Source organism: Dermacentor albipictus, unplaced genomic scaffold (genome assembly GCF_038994185.2).
Source record: "Dermacentor albipictus isolate Rhodes 1998 colony unplaced genomic scaffold, USDA_Dalb.pri_finalv2 scaffold_77, whole genome shotgun sequence".
Taxonomy (NCBI): Eukaryota; Metazoa; Arthropoda; class Arachnida; order Ixodida; family Ixodidae; genus Dermacentor; species Dermacentor albipictus.
The window spans coordinates 92493-105131 of record NW_027225631.1 but is presented as its reverse complement, the minus strand read 5'-3'; the positions used below and the strand labels follow the sequence as shown (position 1 = coordinate 105131).

The following is a 12639-nucleotide window of genomic DNA, read 5'->3' as shown; positions in this document are numbered from 1 at the left end:
AACAGTAACCCCGCACCGTACAATGAACACTAGCCGCGGTGTTGTGTCGGATGATGATTTGCTTGAGCTGACTGAAGCGGAGCTCCTGGAGGGCTTCAGCGAACAAGATGTGATCAATGTCAGAAGATTTAAAATGAGGCGAGATGGTAAAGAGATTCAGACGAAGCACTTAATAATCACCTTTGGTTGAAGTGTCCTGCCCGAGTCAATTGAGGCCGGGTACATCAAGCTCCGTGTTAGGCCGTACGTGCCAAATCCGCATCGATGTTTCAAATGCCAGCGTTTCGGCCACAGTTCGCAGAGCTGTCGGGGCCACCAAACACGTGCTAAATGCAGTGCCCATGAACACACCACTGAAACTTGTGAGAACACTCTCCACTGTGTAAACTGTGATGGGGAGCACGCTGCGTACTCGCGGTCGTGCCCCTCCTGGAAGAAGGATAAAGAAATAGTAACGATCAAAGTAAAAGAGAATATATAGTTCAAAGAGGCACGCAGGCGGGTAGCATACCTGCCAAAGAAAAGCTTTGCCGAAGTGGCGCGTCAGGGGGCAGCGTCACAACGGCCTCCGGTGGCTGCCCGACCCACACGCAGTGAGTCGGCAGGTACGCCATCTGCCCCCACGGTGGTTGCAGCTAGCGCTGCTCCGCCAACCGAGCAGAAGGGACCATCGACCCCGAAGGTGGGCGCAGTCGAGGCTGCCCCAACCTCACCGGCCCCTTCCAGCGCTGGCAACAGCCGGCGCAGCCAAATCCCCCAGGGAGCCCCATCGACCTTCCGGCTGGTGGGCGCAGGGGTCTTGCCTTCCTAGGCAGGACTCTCACGGAAAACTTCTCCCTCGCAAGAGCATGTGTCCGGCACCTCACAAGAGGCAATGGGCGCTACACCTTTCCTCACGGCGCGCCAAGCGCCTAAGGAGCGGCGAGACTCCCTCGAACGCTTCAAAAAGGGCAGGACCCCGATTACAGGGCCTGTAATTGCGGGTTTCCGCAGAATTACTACGTCAAACACTTGCCTTTGCTTCGTGTTGTCGACAAATTCGACTTCGCCCTGCCATCTGCTAGCCGCCTGGTTAGCTCAGATGGTAGAGCGGCTGCCCCGGAAAGGCGGTGGTCCCGGGTTCGAGTCCCGGACCAGGTCGAATTTTTCTTCAACTTTGAGGCTTTCCTTTCGAGGAACCCGTATGGGTTTCCTTTGTAGCAATTGCTACGAACAGGTGGATGTCTCATTTTCCCTTCATTCTTTACTTCTCTCCACCTTGCGGGTTTCCGCAGAATTACTACGTCAACATTCATAATAGATGCCGCATCAAAATGCATATCCGAAGTAAGTGGTTTGGCATGAAAACGACGTGTACCGTGGTGGAACGGCGAATGTAGGCTCGCTCGTAAGAATCAGAACAAGGCGTGGGGGTTGCTGCGCGCTTTTCCAACTGCTGAGAATCTTGTCAACTTTAAAAAATAAAGTCCCAAGGCAGGCGAACCCGCCGACAGGCCAAAGAGAAAGTTGGCACAAGCTTTTATCGAGTATTAACTCGTTTAGAGATGACGCCAAAGCCTGGAACAGGGTTAATTGGATTAGAGGGCGCCAAACATATTCACTCCCTATGGTAAACACACAGGGCGATACACTGCAAGACCAGGCAGACTCACTTGGGGAGTATTTTGAGAACGTGTCAAGTTCAACAAATTATTCACAATCCTTTCTCAAACACAAACAAATGGAAGAATGTAAGCCTTTAATCAGAAAAAGCCGTCAGAATGAACCATACAACCGTCCTTTTAGTATTGCAGAGTTTAGAGCTGCCTTGAGCGCATCCAAGAGCTCTGCACCTGGATCTGACAGAATAATGTATGAAATCATCAAAAACCTACACAATGACACGCAAGTTAAACTACTCGCACTTTTTAACACTATTTGGGCTGTGGGATACCTTCCAACCGCATGGAAACAAGCCATTGTGGTCCCTGTTTTGAAACAAGGCAAAGACCCTTCCTTAGTGGCAAGTTACTGCCCAATAGCCCTCACAAGTAGCCTTTGTAAGGTATTTGAAAAAATGATTAATCGCAGACTCATACATTTCCTTGAACTGAACAACATGCTTGATACCTATCACTGTGGTTTCAGAGAAGGGTGCTCCACAACTGACCACCTTGCACGCATCGAAGGAAACATCCATGACGCATTTGTACACAAACAGTTTTTCCTATCCATATTCCTCGATATGGAGAAGGCATACGACACAACGTGGCGCTAGGGAATCTTGAGAGACTTGTCAGAAATGGGCACTCATGGTAACATGCTAAACCTTATAGAAACCCATTTGTCCAATCGTACATTCCGTGTAAAAGTCGGTAATGTACGGTCACGTCCTTTTACACAAGAAACTGGTGTACCCCAGGGAGGCGTGCTTAGCTGCACGCTCTTTATAGTGAAGAACACGCTTCGTGCTTCATTACCACCGGCCACTTTTTACTGTATCTTTGTGGACGACATTCAAATAGCATTTAAATCCTCTAACCTCGCGGTGTGCGAGAGACAGGTACAGCATGGTTTGAACAAGGTATCAAAATGGGCAGAGCAAACGGGATTTAAAATCAATCCTAGCAAAAGTTCGTGTGTTCTTTTTACACGAAAGAGAGGCCTGGTCCCGGATCCTTGCTTAGAACTGTGTGGACAACAAATTCCTATCAACAAAGAGCACAAATTCCTAGGTAATATACTTGACGATAGACTCACTTTCATTCCATACATCAAATATCTGAAAGAAAAATGTCTAAAAACAATGAACTTAATGAAACTTCTATCTACGACTACGTGAGGTAGCGACAGAGGGTGTCTAATGAATCTGTACAAGAGCCTAATATGGTCACGATTGGATAATGGGGACGTAGTGTATAACTCTGCCGCCCCGAGCGCTCTGGATCTGGATCCAGCGGGCTCGGGATGCTGGATCCTGTCCATCACCTAGGTATCCGCCTAGCCACTGGCGCTTTCAGAACAAGCCCGATCGAAAGCTAATATGCCGAATCGAATGAGTGGCCGCTTCACTGGTAGAGATCATACATCAGCTTTACATATTTCCTTAAAGTGCCCTCCATTCCTGAACACCCATGTTTTAATACCGTTACCGGTATGACGTGTGCTACACTTTTCCGCAACCGTCTGTCTATAAGACAGCCTTTCTCACTGCGTGTGAAGGAGTTTAGCGATTAAATGCATGTCCCACTCTTCGAGCCTCCCTTAATGCACCTAACCAAGCCCTTACCTCCTTGGGAGTGGCAGGTGATAGAATGTGACGTATCCTTTCTAAAAGTCCCAAAACACGCTCCAGAGGTCGAAATAAGAATGCATTTCCTACAACTCCAGTACAAGCACTTGTGCACAGAGTTTTGTACAGGCGCTTCCAAGTCACATGCCGGAGTGTCCTATGCAGCCGTCGGTCCATCCTTCTCGGAATCTGATATACTACATCCAGAAACAAGTATCTTTACGGCAGAGGCCTACGCATTATGGTAGGCTGTAAAGCACATAGGGAAATCAAAACTCCAACAAGCCGTAATATATACAGACTCCCTAAGTGTGGTGAAGGCCTTAATGTCACCCTACAAACAGAAAAATCCTGTACTTACTGAGGTCTATTCCGACCTGTGCAAAGCTTATCTATATAGCCAGCATATCATCATATGCTGGGTACCTGGCAACAGGGGAATCGAAGGTAACGTTCTGGCAGACAAGATGGCTACGTCAATTGCACCCCTTGATGTTAATAATAATGCTTTGGTACCTCTCACACATCTGAAAACTTACATACGAAAAAAACTGCAAACCTACTGGCAACGCATGTGGAAGGCAGAAATAAATAATAAACTGCACGTTATAAAGCCACAGTTAGGTTTCTGGCCCTCCCCAACAAGATCTCGGCGAACAGATGTCCTATTCTGTCGCCTCAGAATAGGACACACATTTGGCACCCATAATTATCTGCTTACTGGAAGTGAACCTCCAACCTGTGGTAGGTGCGGTGAGAGGCTTACCGTCCTCCACGTGCTCCTGGAGTGTCGGGAAGCCGAAACGGAGAGAAGGAAACATTTTCCGCTTGCTTACCATTATTACATCCCTCTACACCCGGCTATGTTTCTTGGTAAGGAACCGCTTTTTGACACCAAGGCAGTCCTCAACTTTTTAAATGACATCGTACTACACATTATATGCCCATTAAATTCGTAGGGCATCCTCGCTCCAGAGGATGCCACTGCGATAACAGTTTTGCATAGCACATGCCTCCAGGCCCTTGTTTTTCAAGGGCTCTAAGGAGGCAGTAGTGCTCTAGCATATCTTATAACCTTATATATTTTTACACATCGTATCACTCTTTTTAAATGCATCTTACTGTTCATAGTACACGTCATAAGTCATCGCCACAATCTTATCATACAGATTTTACTCACTTTAGCGTGACCATTTGTAAGGCCCCTCTACAGCCACGTCACACCAACTTCATCGAACTCATTATTACACTGCGGAGTCATTACCACGGACATGGCGCTCTTTGGCCATACTTGGCCCTTGCGCCATAAAACATAAAACATTAATTCATTCAGTGGTAGCAGAGCAGACGGTGGTCGGGGGCGGGCCAGACGTCGGCCTTCCTGGGCTAGTTTCGCTGGTAGACGGGTGGGTGAGGCGGCGGCGGCGGCGTTGGATGGCGGAACTGCGTTGTTACAGCGCCCTAGCTCTCGCGCGGAGGGTAATTTGACAGCGGGCGAAGGCGACGTAGGCCATTGCTTCATGCTGGGCCTGTGGCGATTCCGGCTTGCCTTCGAGAAGTTCCAGTGACCGCTGGATTTTTTTCTCATGACGTCAGCAATCGAGGAAACCTGAGGCTGGGATGTTGGGAACTTCCGCTGAAGCTCCTCTCGCACGACCGCTCTGATGGTCCCACGTCGGTCTTCGGTGCCCATGATGAACTTCGGCGTAATTTGCTGGGCTTGCGCGGTGTTCGCAATGCCGGTTCCGTATTTCTATCGTTTTCTCGACGCTCGAGGCCTCGTGAAGAAACTCTTCGACGGTCTTCGGTGGATTTCGTATTATTCCGGCAAAACGTTATTGCTTGACGCCACGCCTGAGCAGGCGAAGCCTTTCTTCCTCGTACATTTCGGGGTCCGCGGGGCGCAACAGGCGCGTCATTTCCCTGGTGAAGATCGCTACGTTTTCGTTGGGTAGTTGTACTCGGACGTCTAGCATAGCTTCGGCCCTTTCCTTGCGCACGACGCTCGTAAAGGTCCGCAGGAAGCAGCTTCGGACAGGTCCCGTGTTGTCAGGGTTGACTCCCGTTTCTGAAACCACGTTCTGGCTCCCTCTTCTAAGGTGAGGTATACATGTCACAGCTTGTCGTCGGAGTCACAGTTGTTGAAAGTTGCGATTCGATCTTAAGTCTCCAGCCAGGTTTCTGGGTTTTCAGACGATGGTCCATGGAAGGTTGCGGGGTCCCGAGGTAGTTGCAGCAGAATGGGGGACGCTGGGGCAGCCATTGGAGTGGCTGACTTGGGCTTGAACACTCCGGTCTTCTCTACAAGTGGTCCCTATTCAGTCAGCAGTCCTTGCTGCCTACGGCTAGCTCGCTGGCTTGTGGCGACGTTGGTGTTGTCATTTGTGTTTCGGGCTTGGATCGCGGCATTGCGGCGGCATTTGATACATGAACGCACTAGCACCTCCATCAGATGTCACGTGGTAGTGACTGTGACGAACAGATTAGCAACACTGTAAATGGCGAAACTAAATCTTTAATGAGCGAACTTGTGCCATTAAAAGCAAGTTACACTTAAAGCGCAACGGTATCGGTGAACATAGTGGGCGATCGTCGAAAATCTGATAAGCGGGTCAAGCGCGTCGGCTTTTATACATCAGTCATCGAACGTTCCACAGTAATCGTAGGGACCCGCGTGTCTTCCACAGATTTCTACACTATTCGCGTTGCGCATGTATCCAATCAGATTACGCAATATTCGGTGACAGACAGCAGATGGAACCACCGATAACATTTCAGAAACTTCCGATACATGCAGGCGCGTCCTGCGCTGTGCGATAACATTTGGTAGACGGTGAAAACCGGTCACTCGGAGAAGATAGAAAAGTACATGTGTCAATACGTATGCATCTAAACTGTGGCTCAGAGTTGGCCCCTATCTTGCACTGTTACATGCCAACCCAACATGCGGGCTACGTATAACGCCATAGAGGAGGTTCGAGAATAATTTGACCTTCTAGGGTTCTTCAGCTCACCCTCCATGAATAAAATAAATGTCTGTTTGCTTACTCCACCTCAATCGATATTACCTTTCTCTTCCTAAATGCAACATGCTACATACTTGATCCAAGACGGTACATAGGAGTTCCGTGTTTGACGTATTCATCTAAGCTGGGGCTAAGCGTCGGCCCCTATTTTCCCCTCAATTTGCCAACGCAACATGTGGGCTACAAAACGCGCCATAGAGGAGATTCGAGAATAATTTGTCGGTCAAGGGCTCTTTAGCCTGCGGTCCATCGATAGTACATGTAAGTTTTCCTATTCAGTCTCCATGAAAACTGCGTTCTCCTGACTAAATCTAAGATCCTACAAATTCTATCCAAGTCGGTTTAGAGATTGTCTCTTTGATCTATGCATCTAAACGGGCTCAGATTTGGACCCTATCTCCCCCTCAACGTGCTAACGAAACATTCTGGCTACAAAAGACGCTATAGGAGACATTCGAGAATAATTTGGCTAGCTAGGGTTCCGCCCCCCGCGCACCGCTCCAGTTTCTTAACAGCTCCATATTTAAGGCTCTAAGATGGCCAGACACGATAAAGAGCTATTGGTCTGGCAGTGAAACTGCAGAGGTCTAGCCAGGAAAAAACCGGTCCTACAACAGTACGTAAGAAACATTGAACCGAAACCCGATGTGATAAAGCTACAAGAAACCGTGGGCGCGTCGGCCAACTTCCCGGGCTACCGCGCCCTCGTCCCTAAATTCCAAAACGATAGGGACATCGCCACACTAATCAGAAAGGGCCTAGTATCCATAGAACATGAACTTAAACGTCCGCAGGCCGAGCATATAATGATAGAGATTATTCCTAACAGAACGCAAAAGAATGGCATCTTTATACTGAACATATACAGTAACACATCCAAAAAACTGCAGCGTTTTCTCTCCCTGCTCAAAAGGCGGCCCAGCTCGGCGGCCTGAACCCGCTAATAGTGGGTGGGGATTTCATTCAACGCTCCGTGCCATACGTGGGGATTCGACCACACCACAACCAAGGGCAAACAGTTATGGCAGGACTCGCAAGACTTGGAATACACGCTCATCACGGATTCGAGTGCCTCAACGCGAATGGGTAATTCGGTTCCAAGAGATACCACACCAGACTTAACAATGATCAAAAACATTGGGAGGGCTATCTGGAGAAACACCCTAGAAGACCTAGGTAGAGACCTCATGATCATCGAAATCACGATCCCCTGAGCGGGAACACCCCCCAGATCAAAAGCTTCAAATGGACAGACTGGGACAAGTTCATCAAGCACTGGGATAGTAGACAACAAGCCGATTAGTGACATTGACACATGGACCGCGGACCTGACCAGGTATGTCGGGGAGGCCACGCAAGCCATCACTCCCGAAATCCTAACGGAGAAGATGGACAGTCACCTCGCCCACCTCTGGGAAGCCAAGAAATCCATACAAACACGATGGCAAGGCCAGTGGCTCAATCGAAAGCTGGGAAAAAAGATAGCCGAAATAAACAAAGAAATCGAAGAGCACTGCAATACCTTGAGTAAGCAACAGTGGGACGAAGTCTGCAACACCGCGGATGGCCAACTCCACAACAGAAGTACGTGGCGACTGCTGAGGCACCTGCAGGGCAAAACCCAAAGCACATCCAAGCAAAGAGCCGATATGCAGAGACTTCTGCACAAAGAGAAAGGGGCGGCGAGCGAGAAGCAAATCGTCATGAAACTCTGCGACAAGTACTTCCAGCAACGAAGGACGGTCGAGCATGGCCGGAACACTGGCAGTCCTAGTCCCAAGTTAGATGAAGGCTTTAGTGAGGCGGAAATCAGAACGGCACTCCAAGGACTCAACGGCAAGTCAGCCCCAGGACCGGACAGGGTTAACAACAAAACGCTCAAAAACATAGACGACAAATCTGTCACCAAACTTACGGGCTATGTGAACAAGTGCTGGAGAGGAGGCCGCATCCCGAAGTAATGGAAGAGGTTCCAAGGCTATCCTTATAACCAAGCCCGGAAAGCCGTTGAGTTTGGAGAAACTACGCCCAATCCCTCTCACGTCGTGCGTGGGTAAGGTCTTGGAACACGCCTTCCTGAACTGTATCAACAGCCATCTAGAAGAGACCGAAGCCCACCCCGACACCATGATAGGCTTCCGATCCCGCCTGTCAATGCAGGACGTCATGTTGCAACTGAAGAACCAGATCCTTGACGACAAGACAAGAAACACCAGAGCCATCCTAGGACTAGATCTGGAGAAAGCATTCGACAACGTCGCTCACGAGTCGATCCTGAAACAGGTGTCTAATCTGAACCTGGGGGAAAGAGCCTGCAACTACGTGATGGACTTTCTGAACGATCGCACAGCCACCCTGACGGTTGGAGACCTCGACTCCGAAGTACGAACCCAGGGAAGTGCAGGTACCCCCCCAGGGCTCAATTATATCTCCACTCCTTTTCAACTTAGTCATGCTGGGTCCTCCCAGCAAACTACGGGAAATCGAAGGAATACACCACGCTATATACGCAGACGATATAACGATTTGGGCAGACCACGGCAGTGATGGCCAAATTAAGAATGCACTACAAACGGCCATTCACAAAGTCGAAGAGTATCTCTAAGGAACGGGCCTCAAATGCTCCCCGAGTAAGTCCGAACTACTCCTTTACCGGCCCACGCGCAGAGGCATGCCACCAAAGAGCTACACGGGACCCCCGGAGTACGAGGAAATCGGCCTGTACAACCAAGACTGCAACGCAATCCCCAAAGTAAACAAGATCAATATTCTCGGAATGATAATTGAGGCCAACGGAGCTAACGGTGAAACCGCGAGTAAGATCGAAGGCAAAGTCACCAGCTCCCGACGACGAGCGCACTCTAGCAGCCGGCAACCGCTGCTTATAAGCACTTGGTCCCCCCTTGAGTCCCAGTGGACGGAAACGTTCGTCCAGTCATCGTTCGACGTCACCGTTCGACGTCACCGTAGATGACCCGCCCTTTTGGAGGACGGCGAGGATGTTGGAGGAGGATGATGACTCACATACACGTGCCGCGCATACACACAGGTGAAGAGGGCCGGAGCCGACGTCAGAGGGCTTCGTAGAACTCTGCTTTGTCCCGGGTGGCGCGGCCCAGTACCACATTCCTGAGCTGACCGCGCGCCACGTGGCTGCCGGCCTTTCGCAGTTCTCCGAAGTGCGCCCCGTCCGGCCGGATTGGAACACGTGCAGCGGGCTGAAAGCTGGCACGTTGTCACCCCGTACGGCCATTCCTAACAGTGTCCAAATGGCAGTGAGACCTTATTCAAATATGTTACCTGCGCCTGACTCTCTTTGGTGCTTAATATATGCAGCCTGTATGTATGTACGTATGTATGTAGGTATGTATGTATATATATCCAACGAAGATGCCGCACTTTTTACTACATATACGTGGGCCCTTACATATGCTGCATGTTAGACATTACTCAACGAAAGAAAGTTAACAAAACATCTATTGGGCATATCAATGCTTCCTTGAATGCAGGAGGAGGTTAAATGAAAGGAAAGCATAGTATCCGTCTGGTTACGAATGCAATACTTTGCTTTCATTTAATCTTGCTGCTTATCATTGAGGAAGGGCTGTTCTTGAGGTGGAGGGTCGTCGTATTGAAGTGACTGCGCGTGTACCCTGCATGGCAGAAAGGACAGAAAATTAACAAAGCTTGGCAATCAACCACAGAAATACACACTGTATCACTTGCTACAGAACGATCTGAATATTTTATAGCTAGTTCTGAAAAACATTCACGTGATATCGGTTCAGACAAAGTTGTTGGGAAACCACTGTGTGGCCTTTGGGTGCAGCAGTAACTACAATAAGCAGAAATCGCTCTTGGCTGTACAAACGTGCAGCGTGTGTCAGCTGTCATCTGTGTACATGCTGTGAACTACTTCGGCTGTATCGGTTTCTACTCGACAAAGGGCAGCAGTGTCTGTGTATTCCTAGCGTGAATCAAAAATCGTTTCGCTGTCTGATTACTCGGCATTGGAATGAGCATAGGAGTGCTCGTGTACAGGCAACCCAATGCATCCCCGAGACATCCAAGTGCCAGTCGTTATAAAATATTTGCATCAGCTACCGGCATAGTTCTCGTTTTTTTCAAGCCTACTATGCCATGCCTGTGTTGGCGTCTAGTATGATGGCATATATCCCAATCAAGAAATACACCACACCATGTCTACAGTTTTTTATCTTTTACATACGAGCGCTTCTTTAGACTACACTACAAATAATATGCTACACTACCCCTACAGATAAGAGACAAATTTTGGGTATCTTTAACTAAGCAAGCCTGCAATGCCTAGGTGCCTTTTTCGATTCACTTATGGACTGCTACGCACATATATTTCCAGCAAAAAATAAATTAGGCAGCATATGCGCAACAGTTCACAACTGAATAGAGAAAGGAAAGGAGGCAAGCGAGGCTTCCTTGGTTAAAGATACCACCAAATTTGTCCAGTGTGCGTCAGAGGCAGCGTACTGTATTCCTTTCACATGTGGTCAAATTTACATTGGGCAGACTGGCCGGTGCCTAAATACGTACCCATAAGATCACCATATTTCATTCAAAAGACCAGTATGCTCGTATGATTTGGCCCCGCATTGCCGCAATGGGGCTTCAGGCCGGATTAAGATTGTTTATCTCTTTTCACCCATGGTTGAAAATCGGCAAGAGAAATCAGTCAGGCGTACCCTATATATAACAAGACGTGCGAGTCAGCCCCATTATCAATGCATGAAGAAAGGCGCCCTTTCTAGATTACAAGGGCTAGAAATTAGTATGTGCCTATTTACTAACATTTTATGCAAACACCGTTTATCATGATTTTATGCCTTTGTAATAAAACCTCTGCCTTCCCTCTCAATTTAACTTGTGCACAACACAAGCGCACATCCAGTACTATTTTTGTTAATCCTTCCAGTAACTTAAACACTCAGATGTTAGCCGAGGTCAAGTTGTATGGTCTCGCTTCCCTCCCTGCGTAAATGTTTTCCTGAAAAGATACATGAAGTTACTTGCAAACTCAAACGGACACTACCACCGAGTGGACACGGCTGGTTCTCAAAAATGCACAAAAACAGTGATGGGTATCTGTTGGTATCCTGCACTGTGTGCAAACTAGCTTTGACATTGCTGCAGTAGACACGTTCACAACTGCTGTAATGCCTACCAGCAAGAATAGGGGCAGCTGAAGAAAGACTGAGAAAATACAGCAAGGTTACCAGAAAACACCTCACTACTCAAGTAACTGCAGCACCATGAACACTGGCCTTCTTGTTTTACTTCAAGGACTTCGAGCTCATCAAATGTGTATTTGCCAGTGGCAGTTATTCTGAGAACAAGACAGAAATAATTGTAATGATCATCATCATCATCGTCAGCCTGGTTACGCCCACTGCAGGGCAAAGGCCTCTCCCATACTTCTTTAACTACCCCGGTCATGTACTAATTGTGGCCATGTTGTCCCTGCAAACGTCTTAATGTCATCCGCCCACCTAACTTTCTGCCGCCCCCTGCTACGCTTCCCTTCCCTTGGAATCCAGTCCGTAACCCTTAGTGACCATCGGTTATCTTCCCTCCTCGTTACATGTCCGGCCCGTCCCCATTTTTTTTTTCTTGATTTCAACTAAGATGTCGTTTACCCACGTTTGTTGCCTCAACCAATCTGCTCTTTTCGTATCCCTTAACGTTACACCCATCATCCTTCTTTCCATAGCTCGTTGCGTCGTCCTCAATTTCAGCAGAACCCTTTTCGTCAGCCTCCAGGTTTCTGCCCCATATGTGAGTACTGGTAACACACAGCTGTTATAGACTTTCCTTTTGAGGGATAGTGGCAACCTGCTGTTCATGATTTGAGAATGCCTGCCAAACGCACCCCAGCCTATTCTTATTCTTCTGGTTATTTCAGCCTCATGATCCGGATCCGTGGTCACTACCTGCCCTAAGCAGATGTATTCCCTTACCACTTCCAGTGCCTCGCTGCCTATTGTAAACTGCTGTTCTCTTCCGAGACTGTTAAACATTACTTTAGTTTTCTGCAGATTAATTTTTAGACCAATTCTTCTGCTTTGCCTCTCCAGGTCAGTGATCATGCATTGTAATTGGTCCCCTGAGTTACTAAGCAAGGCAATATCATCAGCGAATCGCAAGTTACTATGGTATTCTTCATTAACTCTTATCCCCAATTCTTCCTAATCCCAGTCTCTGAATACCTCCTGTAAACACGCTGTAAAAAGCATTGGAGACATCGGATCTTCCTGCCTGACGCCTTTCTTTATTGGGCTTTTGTTCTTCCTTTTTGGAGGACTACGGTGG

At 48.3% G+C, this 12639-nt stretch overlaps 1 non-coding gene across 1 annotated transcript; it reads left to right on the top strand.

Moving 5' to 3' along the window:
• Positions 1–1066: 1066 nt before the first annotated feature.
• TRNAS-GGA (transfer RNA serine (anticodon GGA)) lies at positions 1067–1140 on the top strand. Its single transcript has one exon. It is a non-coding gene; the product is annotated as a tRNA-Ser (tRNA).
• Positions 1141–12639: the final 11499 nt, after the last annotated feature.